The sequence below is a fragment of the Hibiscus syriacus genome, unplaced genomic scaffold, assembly GCF_006381635.1.
Source record: "Hibiscus syriacus cultivar Baekdansim isolate YM2019G1 unplaced genomic scaffold, ASM638163v2 tig00110159_pilon, whole genome shotgun sequence".
In the NCBI taxonomy this organism is placed as follows: Eukaryota; Viridiplantae; Streptophyta; class Magnoliopsida; order Malvales; family Malvaceae; genus Hibiscus; species Hibiscus syriacus.
Window position 1 is genome coordinate 1,276,866 of NW_024062607.1, and position 22,112 is coordinate 1,298,977.

The following is a 22,112-nucleotide window of genomic DNA, read 5'->3' on the forward strand; positions in this document are numbered from 1 at the left end:
GACAACGGATGTCAATGGATGGTCCGTGTATCAAAGAGGAAAAGGAAGAACAACTTATGGGAACTAACCAGATACAACGGTCCTCATACATGTTGTGCAACATGTATAAACCAAGATCATCCCAACTTGGACTCCAACATTATTTGCCAAGCAATCATGCCCATTGTGAAGCAAAGCTCTCATATAGCTGTTGCAGTGTTGATTTCTTCTATACAGTCACAATATGGGTACATTGTCTCATATAAAAAAAGCGTGGTTGGCAAAACAGAATGCCATTTGCAAACTTCATGGCGAATGGGATTCCTCTTACAACGAGCTGCCCAGTTGGTTTCATGTTGTGCAAAGACTTAATCCCGGGACAATTGTTGAGTTTGAAACTCAACATCATTACGTGAATGATCGAATGGTTCGTGATCGCTGCCAATTTTACCGTGTCTTTTGGACTTACACTCAGTGTATTAATGCATTCAAGTACTGTAAACCAGTTGTCCAAATTGATGGTACTTTCTTGTATGGGAAATACAAGCAAGTTTTATTATTGGTTGTGGTCCAAGATGGAAACCGCAATATTCTTCCTGTTGCGTTTGCCCTCGTTCAAGGAGAAGACATTGAGTCTTGGTCTTTTTTCCTTAAAAATTTACGTTTACATGTTGTCACCAGGGAACGAGTATGCATTATTTCAGACCGAGGAGCCGGGATAAAAGCAGCAATGGACTCTTTGGGTACAATGTATAGACCTCCACACGTTCAACATCGTTATTGTGTCCGTCATATTGCTGCAAACTATTACGGAAAATACAAGAAGAACGATGAACGTCAGTTAGTCGTGCGGATGGGTATGTTACTTTTTCCCAATTTTTCTATCAATTTCTTATTACTTATTTATACTTCATATTAACTATTACATATTCCTAATGGCTTAGGTTACGAACTCTTACCTCAAAGGTTTGAGTCGATGCTACAAGAGCTGTTTGGCAAAAATAAGAAGGGGTGCGAGTACATTATGGACATCAGTAAAGAAATGTGGACAAATGCATATGACGGGGGGTATCGTTATGGTCATATGACAACAAACTTGGCTGAAGCAATAAATTCAACCTTAAAGGGGGCGAGTCATTTACCAGTCACGGCGTTGGTTAAAACGACTTATTTTCGTTTGGGTTAACTCTTTGCAAAGCTCGGTGGACAAGCTCTTACTTGGATGCAAAACGGCCATATTTACCACCCAAGACTAGTAGTTGATTTACAGAAAAAAGTGGCTGCATCAAATGGGATGTTAGTTACAAATTTTTCTCGCACCCGTGAATTGTTTCGTGTAACCGAAATGCCACGTCCGCTGCAAGGGATTGGAGCTAACTCTTTCAGAGTTAATCTGCAAAAGAGGTGGTGCGATTGTGGTTTCTTTAAAGCACTCAAATATCCATGCTCTCATGTCATTGCAGCTTGCTCACATTCGCATTTGGACTACAAAAATTATGTTAATCCCGTATACCAACTTTCACAAGTATTCAAGGTATATGAATTTGAGTTTCCGCCCATAGGAAACGAAAGAGACCCAAATGAGATTCAAACTTGGCTTACAATTGTACCAGATCCATTGCTATTGAGGGACTCAGGTCGTCCAAAATCTACTAGAATACATTGTGATATGGATATTCGGGAGAAGTCAACAGAACAAAAACGATGTGGGCATTGTAGAAACATTGGGCACAATAGAAAAAAATGTCCAGCTCTGTTATCATCATATAACCGTTAACTCTTATGTAATTAATATTGTATTTAAATGAATGTTTTTGTTTCTAATAATTTAATGTTATTGCATTTATATAATTTGTCAATGTATGTACACCTAAATAATTTTTTTAACTTTTAAATACATAAATATTTTTAATATATTTATTTAATATAATAATTAATATTATTAGTTATAAACTTTTTTAAAATATAATAATAATTACACCTTCTAAGTAGAGAAAAATATTAAATTAAACAAATTAAAAGTTATTAAAAAATTTATGTATACGATGACACATTTCATGTTCTGATTGGAGGATTAAATTTATTAAATTAAATTTTCAATAAGACTAATTTCATAAAATATGCAAGTCTTGAAGATTAAATATGTAATTATACTAATTTATTAACTTATGCATCAATATTTTCGTTAAATATTGATAAGAGATGACTAGATTGATAACATTTAAATAATTAACTGATAAAATTAATAGATCGATAATCAAAATCAAAAATAATAATATAATCATATGTGTTATATTATAATTTCATACATTTTTCCTATAACTACAATAAAATCAAAACTTGTATTGTTCTATTATATTAATGTAGATAATTCACTACACCTTTAACACACATTAACAAAATACATTTAATAATTCTTACATTATAATCGAAACACTTTACATAATATATTATTAATTTATAATAATAATAAAAATAAAATATTTATTATTAAACAAATACGTGACAGTCGAGCTGGCGAAAGGCGCGTCCCATAGGATGCGCCTTCTACACGTGGCATCCAACTCAGTGAAAACACAGGTAAAACGCGTCTCCAGGGACGTATCTTTCGCCAACTCAATCGAAAGGATATAACTTCAAGAAATATATATTAAACTGTGCTAAAAAAAAAGTAAATATTCGTTAAATATGTGTCTGGTCAAATCGCCGATATTTTTGAGCAGGCGTTACCAAAACATTGTTGTATCTGCCAGCAAATATCTGATCCACTGTTTCCACCAAATATCTGGTAGGTACAACTTTCCAATTCATAAGTAGGGTCTAGTACGTATCCAAAATGTCTACTGGTAGAATGGGTTGTTCTAGAGAGAGAGAGAGATTACTCTGACTTTTTTTTCTAACTTTTTTCTCTTTGGATTGATTCCCCTTATTTATGACATCTAAAATATCATCATTAAAATTATATTTTTGTCATAATTTATATTTTATGATGTTAAAATTAATATTAAGGTGAACATTACCTTAAGTATATCACTAAATATCAAATGTGATGATTTATATATTTTCGTTATATATTATTAAATATAGAATGACATAAACGTATAACATCATCTTATAAGTTGTATTTAGTGATAATTAATTATGTCATTAAATAATATAAGATTTCATAATTAATTATTCATATTGTCACTAATAATATAATAATTTAATATTATCAATGACGAAATAATATTGTCATAATTTCTTTATTAAAAATAAAAATCATCAAATTACAATAAAAGAGAAAATGTTTTAGAATTTATAATAAAAGTTTAAACTTTTTAGAATTTATAATAAAGGACAAATTATAATAAAGGATTAAATTTGTTATAAATTGCAATAAAGTACAAAACTATTTATAAATTATAATAAAGTACAAAACAATTTAAAATTACAATGAAATAAAAAACTATTTATAAATTACAATAAAGGATAAGACGGTTTATAAATTATGATAAAAGGAGACAATTTTTTATAAAATACAATAAATTTAGCATAAGAGGTAACCGAAGGTTGATGCATGGAAGGCTCTGCTTAAGAGGGAATTAAATGTTGATGCATGGAGGGCTGATGTCCTAACGGCTCCTGGAATGATTTCTGGAGCTAACTTAGAGTGACTTTGACATTTCCTTGGAATGATGTCTTATTAAGATCAACCTTACATAGGTTGCACACTTAATCTTTCATGGGATTCGTGCTCAAGGATCACTATTTTCCATGGAAGTTGATTGAGATCTTGCCCTATCATCTTCCTAACCAGAAAACAAACTTCCTCAACCAATATCTAACATAACTCGTCTCATTTAATTTATAGATATATTATCTCCTGAAATTAAAAATTCATGAAGAAATAGGAAAACAATGAAATTTAACGAATTTGAAATAAAATAAACATTGGTTTGTAATGTATGGTGAATAATGTTCTTTTTATGTTGGCCTCTCATACATCTGCAAGCACAACAAGAGGATCACTTGAACTTGTAGAAGTAATATTGGCATTTGGCCTCATTGCCTTTTATATTCCAACACGTAGCTCTTTATTCTCACCTCTATAAAATGATTATAAGATTTGGATTAATATTAAACCCTCGCATTTCAAGTTAATGTCTTGTCCACGTTTAAGTGAAATAAACAACAAACCAAATGTGATGATAATTTTTAAGGAAGAAATCTAACCTTAAAAAAACAAATGTATCCAACGACAAAATACCTCCATCCCGTAAGTGCCTTCTTGGTTGACCTACAATTCCCAATTTTATGTGATCCAATTCCTCAAAATAAGAAAATAATTTACTTAATGTTTAGATCCGAGTCTAATATTATTGGTATTGTAAGTATTAAAGACATGCTGAAAACACCACTCGTTCAGAGTAAATCTTTGACAACCAAATCTTGTTTTGGATTTTGCATTGACATGTCATGTGATACAAAAAGTTCAGAATTATTAGACCAAAGAAAAAGGTAGGAAAATTAATATAGAAAGGAAAATGACAAATATTACTTTTTAAACATTATAAAACAACAAAACAAGGGGTTATTAAACTGAAAAACCATAAAAGAAAGGGGTTACTGGATCACCATGGTGGTGATGGATACTGGGAATAGGACACTGATGGAGCACCATAGTGGTGTTATCGGGGTGCCTTGGTGGCCTTGGACAAGGCTGGAGGATACTCAGCGGGGTGGAGAAGGGCGAAGGATGTTCGAGGGGTTTACGATGTGTTGCTGAATAGTGGTTGGTTTAGCGGGGGAAGGTGATGGCTCTAGTGATCGGGCGATGAGAGATGGACGATGATAATGTTGGATGACTAGAGGACGAGTACTAGTCGGTTGATAACGAAAAGGAGAGCAATGAACAAAGATGGCTTTATGAGGACGAGTTGTGGTTGGCCGATGAAAAAAACAATGGCACCTGCTAAAGAATGGAAGAGTTCTAGTGCTGCTGATAAAGCAAACGATGGCTAGGGCTTTCTCTTTGAAAACCTAGCCAGTTGCCATAATATATATATATATATATATATATATATAAGTATTTATGCTTGCTAAATAATATTTATTTAAAATAAGTTATAGTGAATTAAAGTTCAAAAGGTTTTATTGACTTGATGGCTTCGCGGAAGTTTTGGTAAATGATTTAAATTTTCTGAAACATAAGTCAAAATGGTGAAATTTGAAGTTTAGTACTTGATTAATCTAGAGTTTAAATTAATGGCAAAAAACTTTCAAATATTATGAATTGATCACAAGAACTTTACGATTTCCTAATTTAATCTGAATTTCAGAATTAATATATTAAAAGTAAAATTTAAACCCACAAATTCTTTGGCATATATGATTCTATTATTAGTACTCAATTTTAACATGGTCAATTAAAAATTATTTTTTAATGACAAAAGGGTCTTAAATTTACATATAAATATAAAATATTTTTAAAAACTCCTTTTTAAAATATAAGTCAAAATAGTTAAATTAAAGTTTCAATCCCCGAGCAGTCTATAATTCACTTTACAAATTTTCAATTCAATATGAATTTCATAATTAATATCTTAAAATCAAATTTAAACCCAATAAATTCTTTTAATCTCTTTTATGTAGCCAACATATATTATTATCTTATTAGCGATCGACGTTGACATGAACAACGAAAGATTATTTTTAACGGTAAAAAAATCTTAAATATGCATATACATATAAAAACATGTATTAATCAAAACAATCATAAATGTATATATACATATAAATATATAGAACAAACAAGTTTGATAAATAAATAAAAAACATTTGAAGAATAATCACTAATAAGATTTCAAATGAGTGGCATATCTAAGATGTCATTAAAAATTTGCCTCACAAATCCTTTATTTTATTTCTTTGCATAGTGACACAATCTCATGACGTCTTTTATAATCGTCATAGAAGATAAAAGAGGTTGTGAGAAATAATTATTTTCGTCATGTTAAAATTATATTTCGTGACAATAATAAAGCATCACATTTTTTGTGTTATAAAATTTGACGAATCAAATTGTCACGAATAAAATTTATCAGTGACAAATTTACAAAGTCAACAATTAAAATCAAATCCTCATTATAATGAATTGTCACTAATACTGCAATTCTATGATCGGATGCTTATAATCGCATACTAATAGATCACTCCAAGACTACCTCCAATACTACTCGGTAAGCTAGCTATTTTGGAGATCTTATGCTTGAGGACAATTTTATAACGTCGCCATTTTATCTAAATATTGTTAAACATTTTCCCTCGAAATAATTTTGGAGGGAAATTTTGACTCCAAACATACAGTGACAAAAATCAGTGACCATTTTCAATATTTTCATAAAGGATATACCATCAATCACTAAATGTGATGAAAAAATGTCACGTTTATAGTATTTTTGTGCCATTATACATAACGTGATATAGAATTTTTGTCACAAAATGAAAAATTTGTTGTAGTGAAAGGTCATTGATACATGCACCATACGCCCTAAAGCTAAGGATGATGATTTTATTATACCAATTGGCCCTATCACACGAGGCCATACCAAACTTCTTAAAGACAAGCTTCAAATCGCAGTTCAAGCATTCATTCGTAAGGGTTTAATAGCAGCATATTTACAACAATTTTTTGAAGGGGATCCAATTGTTATCCAGTCGACATGTCTTCTGGAGATACAACCTTCTGTCTCTTATGTTTTCAACGATTCTCAAATCGCATCAATCCGATATTGAGAACTCAATATACATTTATTTTATTGAAGATAACGCATGCGGAAATTCCTATACGAGATTAATACGTGATTTTGTAAATATTATGAATTTTCAATATTTATATTGATTATTTGTAATATAATTTAATATAGGATGATGCATTATCTTTTAGGATTAGAGTTATTATTTTATTAGGAATTAAGGTTAAGTTAAAACATTATTTTTAATTATTATTATTTTATTAGGAATTAGAATTAAGACAGTTTAGTTTGTTATTATTTTATTCATTAGTTATTTAAGACCTTTAGAACTCACCCCCTATATAAAGGAGGCTTCACTAAACTTTGTAAATCATATTTCTTTGATTAATAATAATACAACGAGAGATTGTTTTTGTAAGTGCTGATTGCCTTGTGCCTTCGAAGCTTCTTCTCCTGAAGTTCTTTCAAGTTCTTGTGAGGGAGATTAATCTTCACACTCCAATTTGCCTTTTCATTGCGACTAGGAGGGTTGGTTAGAGTCATTTATCGAGTTTACCTTTTCATTGCAACTAGGAGGGTTCGATAAGACACTTATCTATTTATTTTTCCATAAATCTATCCGCACCATCAATCATTTTTACCTTCCACCTTCATAAGGGAGATCTTTTGATTTTTTTATTATCTTATTTTATTTTCAATTTCTTTATATTTTGTTTATTTTGTTCTAATCTTATTGCCTTTATTCCAGCACCTAAAATAAACCCTAAAGAATCCTAGTTGTTGCCGCCACCTTCCCCTATTCACCCCATTTGTTCTTCATCGAGTCTAGAGCTTTCTAGGTTTGATTCTTCAACAAGAGAAACATTCATTAATCCGCCATCACTTCCCTATCAATTGGTATCAGATTTGGTCCGATTCTTGGAAAATACAAGTAATCTTGCTTGTTCTTTCACACAAAATTGTCAAGGTACCCAACGGAGGTAGTTCACAAAAGATTCATCGTTTCAGGTTTTTTTTATTTAATTTTAATTTAGGGTTGATTTTCTTCAGATCTCATACTCATCCTAATAGTAATATCCAGTTAAAATTTCACCCCAATCAGAGTTCATTAGTTCCTTCAAATACATCATTAAAGTTTCATCGGTAGATTCAGTCTAGAATCTTGTCGAATTTCTTGAAAATTCAACAGGATAGATTTCGTGGTGAAAATTTCCAGATTAAAACTGTATATATTGAAGATCATTCACACAAAAAAAGAGAAATTTTGGAGATCAAGAACACCTTCGAACAAAGTGATCACAAAAAAATAGATTGTTTGAGGACTCATTGTTCAAAAGAGTCTACTGGATACTACTGAAGGTATTTGGTTTTGAAATTTTACAGGTAGTTTTAAGATGCATTGAAAGACATTTAATAATGTTTCAAAAAAATTTGGACATCGGTAACCCCCTAAAAAATCTTGCTCAAGTTGACATAGCGTTTTTTAGGTTTCTGGTTTGGCTCTTTTTTTTTCTTTGACTCTTAGTGCTTTAGGTTCTTTTGTTTTCATTTTTATTGTTCTTTACATTATCTAACACAATATCTTTATTGTGTTAGTAGGATTAAAGAGTTTGCATACTTCTTCCTTTTTTGCATTCTCGTTCTCTTGGAGTCTAACCCTTTTTTGGCCTATTAGAGTTTTTAGGTTTTCTTATCACCTTTGTTAGTAATCAAACTCCGATACGAACTGTGGAAGACTACTTGGTAAAGTGAGTTTTAAAAAGTACAAGATCGGCTTACTTGCCTCTCGTTGTGTTACTTTCTTGGAGTGATTTGTGAGGCTTTTTGTTTTGTCGAATTTTCTTTCTTTTATTTTTATTTTACTTTAAAATTTTCTTTTGAGTGTTATGATTTCAGTATGGGCGACAATAACAACGAGACACTCACGACTATCTTAGACATACTTGAACGACTCACAACTCAAAGTTCACGTTTTCAAGCACCTGAACTCTTTGCAAAACCAAAGTTCACGATCCCGTCTTTCAAAGGAGACAAGGATTCGAATAAGTACATCGACTGGAAAGGAAAAAATAGATCTCATGTTCGCATACCATAATTTCCCCCAAGCTGAACAAGTTCTCCTTGGAATTCGAAGGATATCCTCACACTTAGTGGATACAAACAAGGAAAAAGATCGACAACTTCCAAATTCAACCAATCATTTCTTGGACCGAACTCAAACACGCTATGAGGAACCGATTCCTACCGACACATTATACACTATCAGTTAAACAACGACTACACTGACTTCGACAAAGTGAAAGTGTAACACCCCAACCCGTACTGGATACGAGTCCGAGATGTCACATTGACATTTTTAAAACCTTTATTCTTGTAAAATAACTGAACATTTGAATTTATATTAAGAAAATATGATCATATATTGTTCAATTGTATTTGGTATAAAATTTTGAAAATAAAAGCGTATTTATGAACAGTAAAATACGGTATGAACAATACCGTATGAACAGTACCCAAATGTTAAAATTTCCAGATTACAAATAGAAAACCAATACCATTTACATATATATATATATATATACGTTTCAAAACTCGATCAGAGTGTATCCAATACAAATCCTTTTAATTATTACATGCCAACTAAATACTTTCTAATAAAATACATGTAATTCGATCTACATTTCTGATCTGATCTTTGGTAAGGAGAACTGACTTGTCTTGTTCCTCTTTATTTCTCTTTTCGCTTTCCATACCTACGTGTGAAACAATCACACGCTAAGTCGATGACTTAGTGAGGCATATAAAACATATAATATAACCGTATATCATTTCTTATAAACAAAAGGCATACATCTGCAAGTACTATCATTAATCCCTTTCACTTACCATATGCTCATCATGTAATTTCTATAACATATACTCACATGTACATATATCCTTGCAATTTAACATCCTTACATAAATCCTGTGATCTATTACATATAACAAATCGCATATACATATCATATTCAGTATACTTATTAAATCTCTTTATTAGCCCATGTACACTGTTGAGAACTTAAGGTATGCGAGTACATTGAGGTTGTGCATTATTATGCTGTCACTACAGCTCATATAAATGTCCCGAAGGACCAGTCCATAGATTCCGAAGAACCTAGGTAATCAGTCCATATGTCCCAAAGAACATAGGTAAACAGTCCATATGTCTCGAAGAACTTAGGTAAACAGTCCATATGTCCTGAAGAACATAGGTAAACCCTCGACCCTTGGCATGCCAACTATACCCTAGCTCTCATATCACATAACATGGGCATTGTAATTTATAACAGTTCACTTCACTTATTAATATCATTTCCTTTCTGTCACGTACCACATGTACGTGTAATCATTGATCTTACAATCACATATTTCATATAGTCACTTGGCTTATTTCATTTCACATTGGGCATGTCTCATAGCATATATCACACATGCATATAATCATGAAACATATATAATAACCTATATCCATTTCATGTATCCATGTACATATCAAAATCATAAATCAAATAACATTTTAGGTGTCACTTCTTACCATAATAACTCCAATACTGGCTCATCGCAAGCCAATGTTCGTTCAATAACATAAGTACAATTAAAATTGCACTCACCTTAGCCTTGCTTTGATTCGATTATAATCCTTTGATTATTCCGGAACTTGTTTAGGCTATATATCTACATATATATATATATCATTTCAAAACAACTATAAGAAGCCTAAACTTTAAACTTGATGTTAATAACTTAAACCGGTTTAATGAATCAAATTCTATTTTTTCATTTAGGGGGAATCGATACCCCCCAGGGGGAATCTGTTCCCGGGGAATCAATACCTCCCCAGGGGGGAATCTGTTCCCCCTGCACATACTGGAATTTTCGTCCAAGAGGGGGAATCGATTCCCTTCATAGGGTATTGGTTCCCTCTATACAGAAATTGTATTTTAACCCCAAAAAGCATCAATTCTTCACTTAATTCTTCTATTTTAAACCTCTATCATGTCATTAAACTCAACTACCATTACTTAAACCAACTTATATCTCTAAAAATCATCTATAACTTCAAAATCCTATCCTTCATATGTAATTCAAGAATCATACTCAAATTTCAATATGTTCTAAACACAATTCTAACACTTCTATCTTCTTATTCTCATAGATGACAAGTTAAATTCAACTTATCAACTCTATTCCATGATTTCATATAACAACTCGTTTTCTTAAATCTCTTATAACTTCTTCATCTTTTGATTTTAAGATAACTTAAGCTTTCCTTAAGCTTAGTTATCCTATAAGGATCAAAACTCATGCTTAAAATCAACAAACAATCAAGAAATTAGAGAACTCACCTTTGCTTTGAGTTTTCACGTGGAGAAGAGAAGAAGATGAAGAAGAGAATTGCTTTGAAGCTTATCTCTTCAATCATTCTCCACATGGGTATTATAATACCCATTAATTATTATTTAATTATTTTCCTTGTTCAATTACTCATTTTCCCTTTGACTCCTTTAATATTTACTAACAACTTTCAGGAAATATCTCCACATAAATCATTAAACTATTCAACTATTCTACTTTAATCACCATATTCTGAAATTTTTACAATTTAGTCACTAACCCGTATTTTGGGATGTTACAAATCTCTCCCCCTTAAGAAAATTCATCCTCGAATTTTCATTGTACAAATATATGGGTAATTGTATACCCATATCTTATTTGCACTTCTTTGTTATACTACGGATCTACCTCTAACTTATATATCCTTATCATATCTACTTTTAATTCATTTATTAATCAAAATATACAACTATATTCAAATCCACTTCATATTTGATTATCATATCCTGAAAATATCTTAAATTTTACTAATTCTAATATATTTTTCATCTCATAATCTTGTTAGCCAATGCTAACTTTTTCCATCCAGAATGCAAACTCTTATCCATAATTTTACTTATACACAATACTATCCTTTTTCCTCTATGCTTTTTCATGCATTCCATATCATCTATACTTATCATTCTTTATTTCTTTTTAAATTTCTATCAATCCTTAATTTTCGTCAAACATTCAAATCCTTTAACTTTAATACACTCACTTACACACTACTTTATTATCCAACTTATTTCTTTCAATCAAAACATAAACCTTATATATATATATTCTTTCAGTCAAAATAATTCATTAGCTATTTCCTTCACTTATCAAACCTTCATTCTCACTCATCCCTAATACAAATTCTTTGGTTCGAATTCAACCATTCCATTTTCCTTTGTCTTATAACTGATCACTAATATTCATATTCATATTCTTAAACCCTTCCTTGGTCTTTTAATATTCTCCAATTAACATTCATCTCTTTCACTTTATTTTGTCCATGTTGTAAAGAAACTATTCTATTTCAGAACGATAAAGTTCCTTTAATACTATAATTTCCAATCCGTCTGAACGGATTGGCTCAATTCTCTAGCGGGGAATACAACTAATTCATATATGGTTTTAAAGGTGAAAACCAGTATCTCTATCTTTCTTTGATGATGCTTAACTTTATGAAGCACTAATTTTCTTAATCATCTGAGATTTATGTTCTCTAATCCTTTCATTCTGAGCTCTTTCTAGAGCTTTAACATGATTTACCATTTCTTGAAATAAGAACAAATTTAAAACAGTAACACTATTTTGATTTAAGGCGCAAGCCTTAAACAACCAATCACATATATTCTTCTTAATCGAAATCATTTCAGCAATAAATCTACTTAACTTATTAAACTTATACACATACACATGCACGTATAATTTTCTTTCTTCAAGCTCATATATTCGAGATTCATTTGTCTTATGAACTTATTATCGATTTACTTATTCTTGAACTGTTTTATAAACCATAACCACGTCACTTGATCTTTTAATATTCTTATGGTGACTTTCATTCACCATATTTTATCTTTTTCACGTAGTAACGAAACTTCTCAATTTAATTTCTCATCTTTGGAGAAATGAACACCTTCTAGCATTATCTTCATATCATTTATCCAAAGGTCTGTAACAACAGAACCTTTCTCAAATTCACCCTTGAACTCGGGTGCACTTAACTCTATTTGATACATTCATTCTATGAGTTAACAAAGTATACAATTTAAAACACATCAGAATATCATTCAACATCATGAATCATTCTCTAATCTTGTACATGCATTCCCTGAGGTTTTCGCTCTTCTCCCTGCTTGGCTAGGGCAGGTGAATGCTATTACCTTCAGGTTTATCGCCTTGTGCTTCACTTTGGAAGCTCTCATATATTCATGTACTCATATCATTACTTCTATCACATATCACATGTGCATATGATCATCCAATTCATATCATATAACATATGTCATTTGTATATGTTCACATATCATCTATCATATTATATAAACATATATATCTCTCATAACTCATTCTCAGTATTCACTTATCTTATATAACATAACAATTTAACTCTATTAACAAGACATCACACTCCTTACCTTATCAGATCAGAAAATTTTTCACTTTGTGTTGGCATGTACACTTTTTAAAACACTTTCGACTTCGTTTTTAGCCTAGAATCGGCTAAACCGTAGCTTTGATACCATTAAATGTAACACCCCAACTTGTACCCGACCTGGATACGAGTCCGAGATGTCACATTGACATTTTCAAAACGTTTATTCTTATAAAATAACTGAACATTTGAATTTATATTAAGAAAATACGATCATATATTGTTCAATTGTATTTGGTATAAAATTTTGAAAATAAAAGTGTATTTATGAACAGTAAAATACGGAATGAACAATATCGTATGAATAGTACCCAAATGTTAAAATTTCCATATTACAAATAGAAAACCAATACCATTTACATATATATATATACGTTTCAAAACTCGATCAGAGTGTATCCAATACAAATCCTTTTAATTATTACATGCCAACTAAATACTTTCTAACAAAATACATGTAATTCGATTTACATTTCTGATCTGATCTTTGGTAAGGAGAACTGACTTGTCTTGTTCCTCTTTATTTCTCTTTTCGCTTTCCATACCTACGTGTGAAACAATCACACGCTAAGTCGATGACTTAGTGAGGCATATAAAACATATAATATAACCATATATCATTTCTTATAAACAAAAGGCATACATCTGCAAATACTATCATTAATCCCTTTCACTTACCATATACTCATCATGTAATTTCTATAACATATACTCACATGTACATATATCCTTGCAATTTAACATCCTTACATAAATCCTGTGATCTATTACATATAACAAATCACATATACATATCATATTCAATATACTTATTAAATCTCTTTATTAGCTCATGTACACTGTTGAGAACTTAAGGTATGCGAGTACATTGAGGTTGTGCATTATTATGATGTCACTACAGCTCATATAAATGTCCCGAAGGACCAGTCCATAGATTCCGAAGAACCTAGGTAATCAGTCCATATGTCCCGAAAAACATAGGTAAACAGTCCATATGTCCCGAAGAACATAGGTAAACAGTCCATATGTCCCGAAGAACATAGGTAAATTGTCCATATATCCCGAAGAACATAGGTAAACCCTCGGCCCTTGGCATGCCAACTATACCCTAGCTCTCATATCACATAACATGGGCATTGTAATTTATAACAGTTCACTTCACTTATTCATATCATTTCCTTTCTGTCACGTACGACATGTACGTGTAATCATTGATCTTACAATCACATATTTCATATAGTCACTTGGCTTATTTCATTTTACATTGGGCATGTCTCATAGCATATATCACACATGCATATAATCATGTAACATATATAATAACCTATATCCATTTCATGTATCCATGCACATATCAAAATCATAAATCAAATAACATTTTAGGAGTCACTTCTTACCATAATAACTCTAATACTGGCTCATCGCAAGCCAATGTTCGTTCAATAACATAAGTACAATTAAAATTGCACTCACCTTAGCCTTTACTTTGATTCGATTATAATCCTTTGATTATTCCGGAACTTGTTTAGGCTCAATATCTACATAAATATATATCATTTCAAAACAACTATCAGAAACCTAAACTTTAAACTTGATGTTAATAACTTAAATCGGTTTAATGAATCAAATTCTATTTTTTCATTTAGGGGGGAATCGATACCCCCCCAGGGGGAATCTGTTCCCCCTGCACATACTGGAATTTTCGTCCAAGATGGGGAATCGATTCCCTTCATAGGGTATCGGTTCCCTCTACACAGAAATTGCATTTTAACCCCAAAAATCATCAATTCTTCACTTAATTCTTCTATTTTAAACTCCTATCATGTCATTAAACTCAACTACCATTACTTAAACCAACTTATATCCTTGAAAATCATCTATAACTTCAAAATCCTATCCTTCATATGTAATTCAAGAATCATACTCAAATTTCAATATGTTCTAAATACAATTCTAACACTTCTATCTTCTTATTCTCATAGATGACAAGTCAAATTCAACTTATCAACTCTATTCCATGATTTCATATAATAACTCGTTTTCTTAAATCTCTTATAACTTCTTCATCTTTTGATTTTAAGATAACTTAAGCTTTCCTTAAGCTTAGTTATCCTCTAAGGATCAAAACTCATGCTTAAAATCAACAAACAATCAAGAAATTAGAGAACTTACCTTTGCTTTGAGTTTTCACGTGGAGAAGAGAAGAAGATGAAGAAGAGAATTGCTTTGAAGCTTATCTCTTCAATCATTCTCCACATGGGTATTATAATACCCATTAATTATTATTTAATTATTTTCCTTGTTCAATTGCTCATTTGCCCTTTGACTCCCTTAATATTTACTAACAACTTTCAGGAAATATCCCCACATAAATCATTAAACTAGTCAACTTTAATAACCATATTCTGAAATTTTTACAATTTAGTCACTAACCCGTATTTTGGGATGTTACAGAAAGTTCAATTGAAGATTACTACAAGGAGATGCAGTCCTTACTCAATAGGGCTAACATAACCGAAGAAGAAAAGGACACCATGTCAAGATTCGTCGTCAGGTTAAACTCAAACATCACTGATCTTCTTGATCTACATGGGTACGAAAACCTTAAAGATACACTAAAGAAAGCAATGACAATCGAGGCATAAATCCAGAGGAGATTTTGACTCAGAGAACATTATCAAGGTACTTCATTCTCTTACCAAGGTAATCCTTCAAATCTTTCCCCATCTTCTACTCCATCTTCTAAAAAAAATCGAGAGATGACAAACCCAAAAAGGAGAAACAACGACCAATAAAGAATGACATACTTCCAACTCCTAAAGACGACACCAGAGTAAGAGACATCAAGTGTTTTAAATGCTTAGGAAGAGGCCATATCAGTCATAATTGTCCAAACACGAGGACCCTAACCATACTAAGTGATGGATCTTACAATTCTGACTCCGATGACGACATCCCCGACATTCCAGCACATATCGAAACAAAGAAGATAGTGATGACTATGGAAGCGATGAGTACAATGGCACAGTCTTGGTGATCCGTCATACCTTGAACATCCAAGCATCCGACGAATCTCACATACAACATTCCAACATCTTCCACACACGCTACCTAATCAAGGAACAACCATTCTCCATCATTATTGACAATGGTAGTTCTGTCAATGTCATTAGCTCCAACGTTGTTGAATCATTCAAACTTTTTTGCTAATGACATTTGAAACCTTATTGCTTATAATGACTTAATGAGAGTGCCGAGATAAATGTGGTTAAATAATGCCTCGTTAGTATAAACATGGGAAAATATTATGACGACGTATAATGTGATGTAATTCTGAAGCAAGCATCCCACATCCTCCTAGGACGTCCTTGGAAATACGACAACGATGTCATATATTATGGCCAAAAGAACACTTACACAGTTTCAATAAAAGGTAAACCATTCCGACTTAACCCTCTACCCCCAAAGAGATTCTCATTGATCAACAACAAATTCTCAAAGAGACAGGGAACTTGAAATAAAAGGCAAAAGAGGTCACAACCGATAAAAGCCAAACAAATGACCCACGGGTGGTGAGTGACCCTCAATGTGAAAATAAAAGAGTGTCTCAAAACATTTATGCGAGTGCAAAAGACAGAAGAAATATCAATTCTCAAAATAAGTCGTGCATTATAATCTGTTTCAAGGACTCCATTTTATCAACTATCACTAACATCACAGATTTGCCTAGAGTATTTTCTTCTTTATTGCAGGATTTTCAAGATGTCTTAAGCAACCCACTGGGTGATTTACCACCTACAAGAAGAGCCGAGCATCAAATCGACTTCATCCCTGGATCGGTAATACCAAACCGCCCTGCTTACCGATGTAATCATGAGGAAACGAAGGAATTGGAATGACAAATAGATTCATTGTTAAAAAAGGACACATCCATGAGAGTCTTAGTCCTTGTGTGGTTCTCGTCATCCTAGTTCCAAAGAAAGATGTCACATTCCGAATGTGTGTATGTAACATCCCAAACTACGGGTTAGTGACTAAATTATAAAATTTCATAATTTGATGATTAAAATAAAATAGTTGAATGGTTTAATGATTTATTTGGAAATATTTCCTGAAAGTTGTTAGTAATTATCAAAGGAATTAAAGGGCAAAATGGTCATTTGACAAGAAAGATATTTTCCCTTTTATATGAATGAATCACATGAGGGGAAGAGAGTTATATTCTTCTTCTTCTTCATCATCATACGAGAGAAAAAGAGTCAAGCTTGCAAAGGTAAGTTTTCTAATTAGTTGATTATTTATTGATTTAAAGTTTGGGTTTTGATCATTAGATGATAACTAAGCTTAAGGAAAGCTTAAGTTATCTTAAAATCAAAAGATGAAGAAGTTATGAAAGATTAATTTCAAAGTGAAATTTTAAATAAGTGTTTAAATGAATTTGGAGATTGAATTTGACTTGTCATATATGAGAATAAGAAGTTATAAGTGTTAGAATTAAGTTTGGATAACATGGAAAATGTGGTAAGATTCATAGTTTTAAGAATTTGGATGAACTATGGGAGATTATAAGGTGTTGGAACGCTGTAAATTAGTTATAATGGTTATAGATGAGTTTAATAGCATACTAAGGATTTTATACATGAAAATTTTGGTAAAGCATTGATGAATTTCAGGTGAAAATAGCATATTCTGGACATGTGCATCGATACACTATGAATAGGTACTGATGCACTAAGACCAATTTTGAAGGTGAATCGATACATTAAGGGGTGCATCAATGCATAGAAATTTCGAAGTTATTTTGGGTACCGATACATACATAGTGCATCGGTACACCCTAAAGGAAAATTGAATTTTGGGTTCATTAAATTAGCTCAAGTTATTAGTATCGAATTATAAGGTTTAGGATTCTTATAATTGTCTTGAAAATTATATTTATGTAGATATCGAGCCTAAACAAGTTCCAGAACAATTGACAAGTAAGATCGATCGAGGAAAAGGCAAAGAGATATAGGTGAGTGCATATACATAGCATGAATATAGTATTATAATCAGTTCTAGACTTGTGATAAGTCTAGATTCAATATTTTGATACATGATCACATTCTATATTATGATACATGACATGAATTCATATTATATGTATTATGTGACATGAATATGCAGGAAAAGTTATATGAGCTATGTGATAAAGGTATGGAAAATGATATGTCTATGTGATAAAGGTATGAAAATAATGTCTATTAAATACACTATGTGAATTGTGAAAGCCCATGTTATGTAGATGAGAACTATAGGTATAGTTGGCATGCCAAGAGTAGAGGGTCTACGTGGTCCTTCGGGACAATTCTACGTGGTCTTTCGGGACATATATGTATTCTTTGGAATATGTATGAGGTCTTTTGAGACACCTACTTGATCCTTGGTATATGTATATGATTCTTAAGGAATTTCTATATGGTCCTTATGGACAATTTTATATGGAACTACGGTGCAATTCTACGTAGCACTTCTGTGCATTTCTACGCGGTCATTCGGGACAAATTCTACGTGGCACTTCGGTACAATTTATACAAGTTGTGGTGATAGCATAGTGCACAACCTCACAGTACTCACATACCTCAGGTTCTCAGTATTGTATCATGGGCTATTGAACTTATTGATATGAATTCATGATGGATAATTTAATAAGATCATGGGTAAGATACATTGATTGAATATATCATTTCATGATATTGCATTTCATCATGACATTTTCAATATATTTTATTGTCATTATTATTATGCCTCACTAAGTCTATGACTTAGCGTGTAAGCAGTTTACACGTAGGTATCGAAAAGCAGAAAGATCCATTATAAGCTCAGCGGAACAACAATCTCCACTTGAAGATCAGATCATAAGTAAATTACACAGTATGTATTGTTATGTGATAAATAGGTTGGCATGTAAGCAAAGTTTTTAAATTAAGTATTTATGCTCTGATCGAGTTTGGTAATGTTTTAAACATATTTATGCAAATGGTATTGTATAATGATTAACTGTTAAATTTTTATGAGTTTTATATGTTTTATCGAAAGTTACTGTAGCAGTGCATCGATACACAATTTATATTCGGTGTTTTTGTGCATCGGTACACTGTAGCAGTGCATTGGTACACTGTAGCATTGTTCATAGTACTATTCATTACTATTCACGGTAATGTTCATACCATATATTACTGTTCATAAAAAACGTATTTTTCCTTAAATTGTTATAACGAATATAATTCAACAGTATATTATCGTATTTTCTTAATATAAGTCGAAACATTTTGATATTTTGTAAGAATATTGCTTTAAAAAGTCAATGTGACATCTCAGACTTGTATCTGAGTCAGGTACTGATTGGAGGTGTTACAGTGTAGATTGTCGACCTATCAATCGGATAAAAATTAACTATAGGCATCCTATTCCACGCCGAGATGATATGTTGGATGAACTACATGGTGTAAGTATCTTCACCAAAATTGACTTGACGAGTGGTTACCATCAAATTCGAATGAAAGAAGGTGACGAATGGAAAACAACATTCAAGACAAAGTTCGGCTAGTATGAATGGCTTGTTATGCCCTTTGGACTCACAAACGCTCCAAGCATCTTCATAAGATTGATGAATCACGTTCTTAAGGACTTTATAGGTAAATTTGTTGTCGTTTACTTTGATGACATTCTTATATACTCGTCTTCTCTTGACTCTCATGTCATTAACGTTCGAATGGTTCTTGAAGTTCTTCGACGAGAACATTTATGTACTAATATGGATAAGTCTGTGTTTTTCAGTGATAAACTTATGTTTTTAGGCTTTATAGTTAGTGTAAAGGGTATCCATGTAGATAATGAGAAGGTCAAGGCAATTCAAGAATGGCCCACGCCTACTTCTATCACCGAGGTAAGATCTTTTCATGGTTTGGCAAGTTTCTACCATCGCTTTGTCAAAGATTTCTCAACCATTGTCGCACTATTAACCGAGATCATCAAAAAGTCGGCTGAATTCAAATGAGGACCACTACAACAAAAAACTTTTGAACTTCTTAAAGATAAGTTATGTTATACCCCTATTCTTCGTTTTCCCATTTTTTCAAACACATTTGAGCTAGAATGTGATGCTTTAGGCATAGGCATTGGTGCCGTCCTCATGCAAGAAAGACAACATATCGCTTACTTTAGTGAAAAGTTAAAAGGTGCACAATTGAACTACTCCACCTATGATAAGGAACTTCTTGCACTCGTCTGAGCACTCGAAGTGTGGCAACACTATCTTCTCCCTAAAGAGTTTGTCATTCACACAGACCATGAATCACTCAAATGGTTAAATGGACAAGGTAAGTTAAACAAATGACTTGCTCGATGGGTTGAGTTCATTGAATATTTTCATTACATCATCAAATACAAACAAGGGAAAGATAACATCATAGCTGATGCATTATCACGACGATACACACTTATCACTCAAATGCATGCTACTGTTATGGGTTTTGCACATATCAAAGAACTTTATCCTAACGATCCAGATTTTTCTGAGATTTATACACAATGTGTAAAAGGTGCTTGTAATAAGTTTTATCTTGTAGATGGCTTTCTTTTTCACATGAACAGGTTGTGTATACCACTAGGCTCTTTGCGAGAGTTCTTGGTTCACGTGTCACATGCCGAATGACTCATGAGACACTTCGGTGTTCACAAAACACTCGATATGGTCATGGAACACTTCTTTTGGCCATACATGTGCAAAATAGTGGAAAATGTTCGTGCATCACGTGCAAACAAGCAAAGTCAAAGGTAAATTCTAATGGTTTGTACACGCCTTTGCCGATTTCTTCTTCTCCATGGATCGATTTATCGATGGATTTTATACTTGGCTTACCCCGCACTAAGAAAGGATGAGATATTATTTTTGTGCTTGTGGACAGATTCTCAAAGATGACACACTTCATTCCTTTCCATAAAACGAATGATGCCACATATGTTGTTGATTTATTCTTCCGAGAAATAGTCCGTCTTCATGGCATTCCTCGCACCATTGTGTCCGATCGTGACATTAAGTTCATAAGCCACTTTTGAAAGGTATTATGGGGTAAGATTGGCACAAAATTTCTCTATTCCACCATTTGTGATCCTAAAAACCAATGGATAAACCGAAGTAATAAATCGAATTCTAGGATCTTTGCTAAGAACTGTGGTAGGTAAGAATACTCGTAATTCGGAAGAATGTTTACCTTTTGTTGAGTTTGTTTATAATCGATCTATTCACTTCACAACAGGTTATTCTCCATTCGAAATAGTTTATAGTTTTTAACTCATTAACTGCTTTGGATCTCATTCCCTTGCCTTTAGATCATGTTGCATGTTTAGATGGTGAAAATAATGTTGCCCTTGTCAAAGACATTCACTCCAAAGACAAACTCAAGATGGAGAAAACCCACGAGGCTATTGCAAATAGAGTTAAAAAGGGCCGACGATATGTCACCTTTAAATTAAGAGATTAAGTTTGGGTTCACATGAGAAAAGAGAGGTTCCCGACACAAAGGAAATCCAAGATAGACCCATGAGGCGATGACCCATTCCAAGTCCTTGAACGAATCAATGACAATGCCTACCGCATTGATTTTCCCGGTGAGTATAACGTGAGTGCATCCTTTAATGTTTCTGACTTATCTGCTTTTGATATTTCAGATTCGTAGATGAATCATTTTAAGAAAGGGGGAGATGATACATGCACCACACGCCCTAAAGCTAAGAATGATGATTTTACTATACCACTTGGCCCTATCACATGAGGCTGGACCAAACTTCTTAAA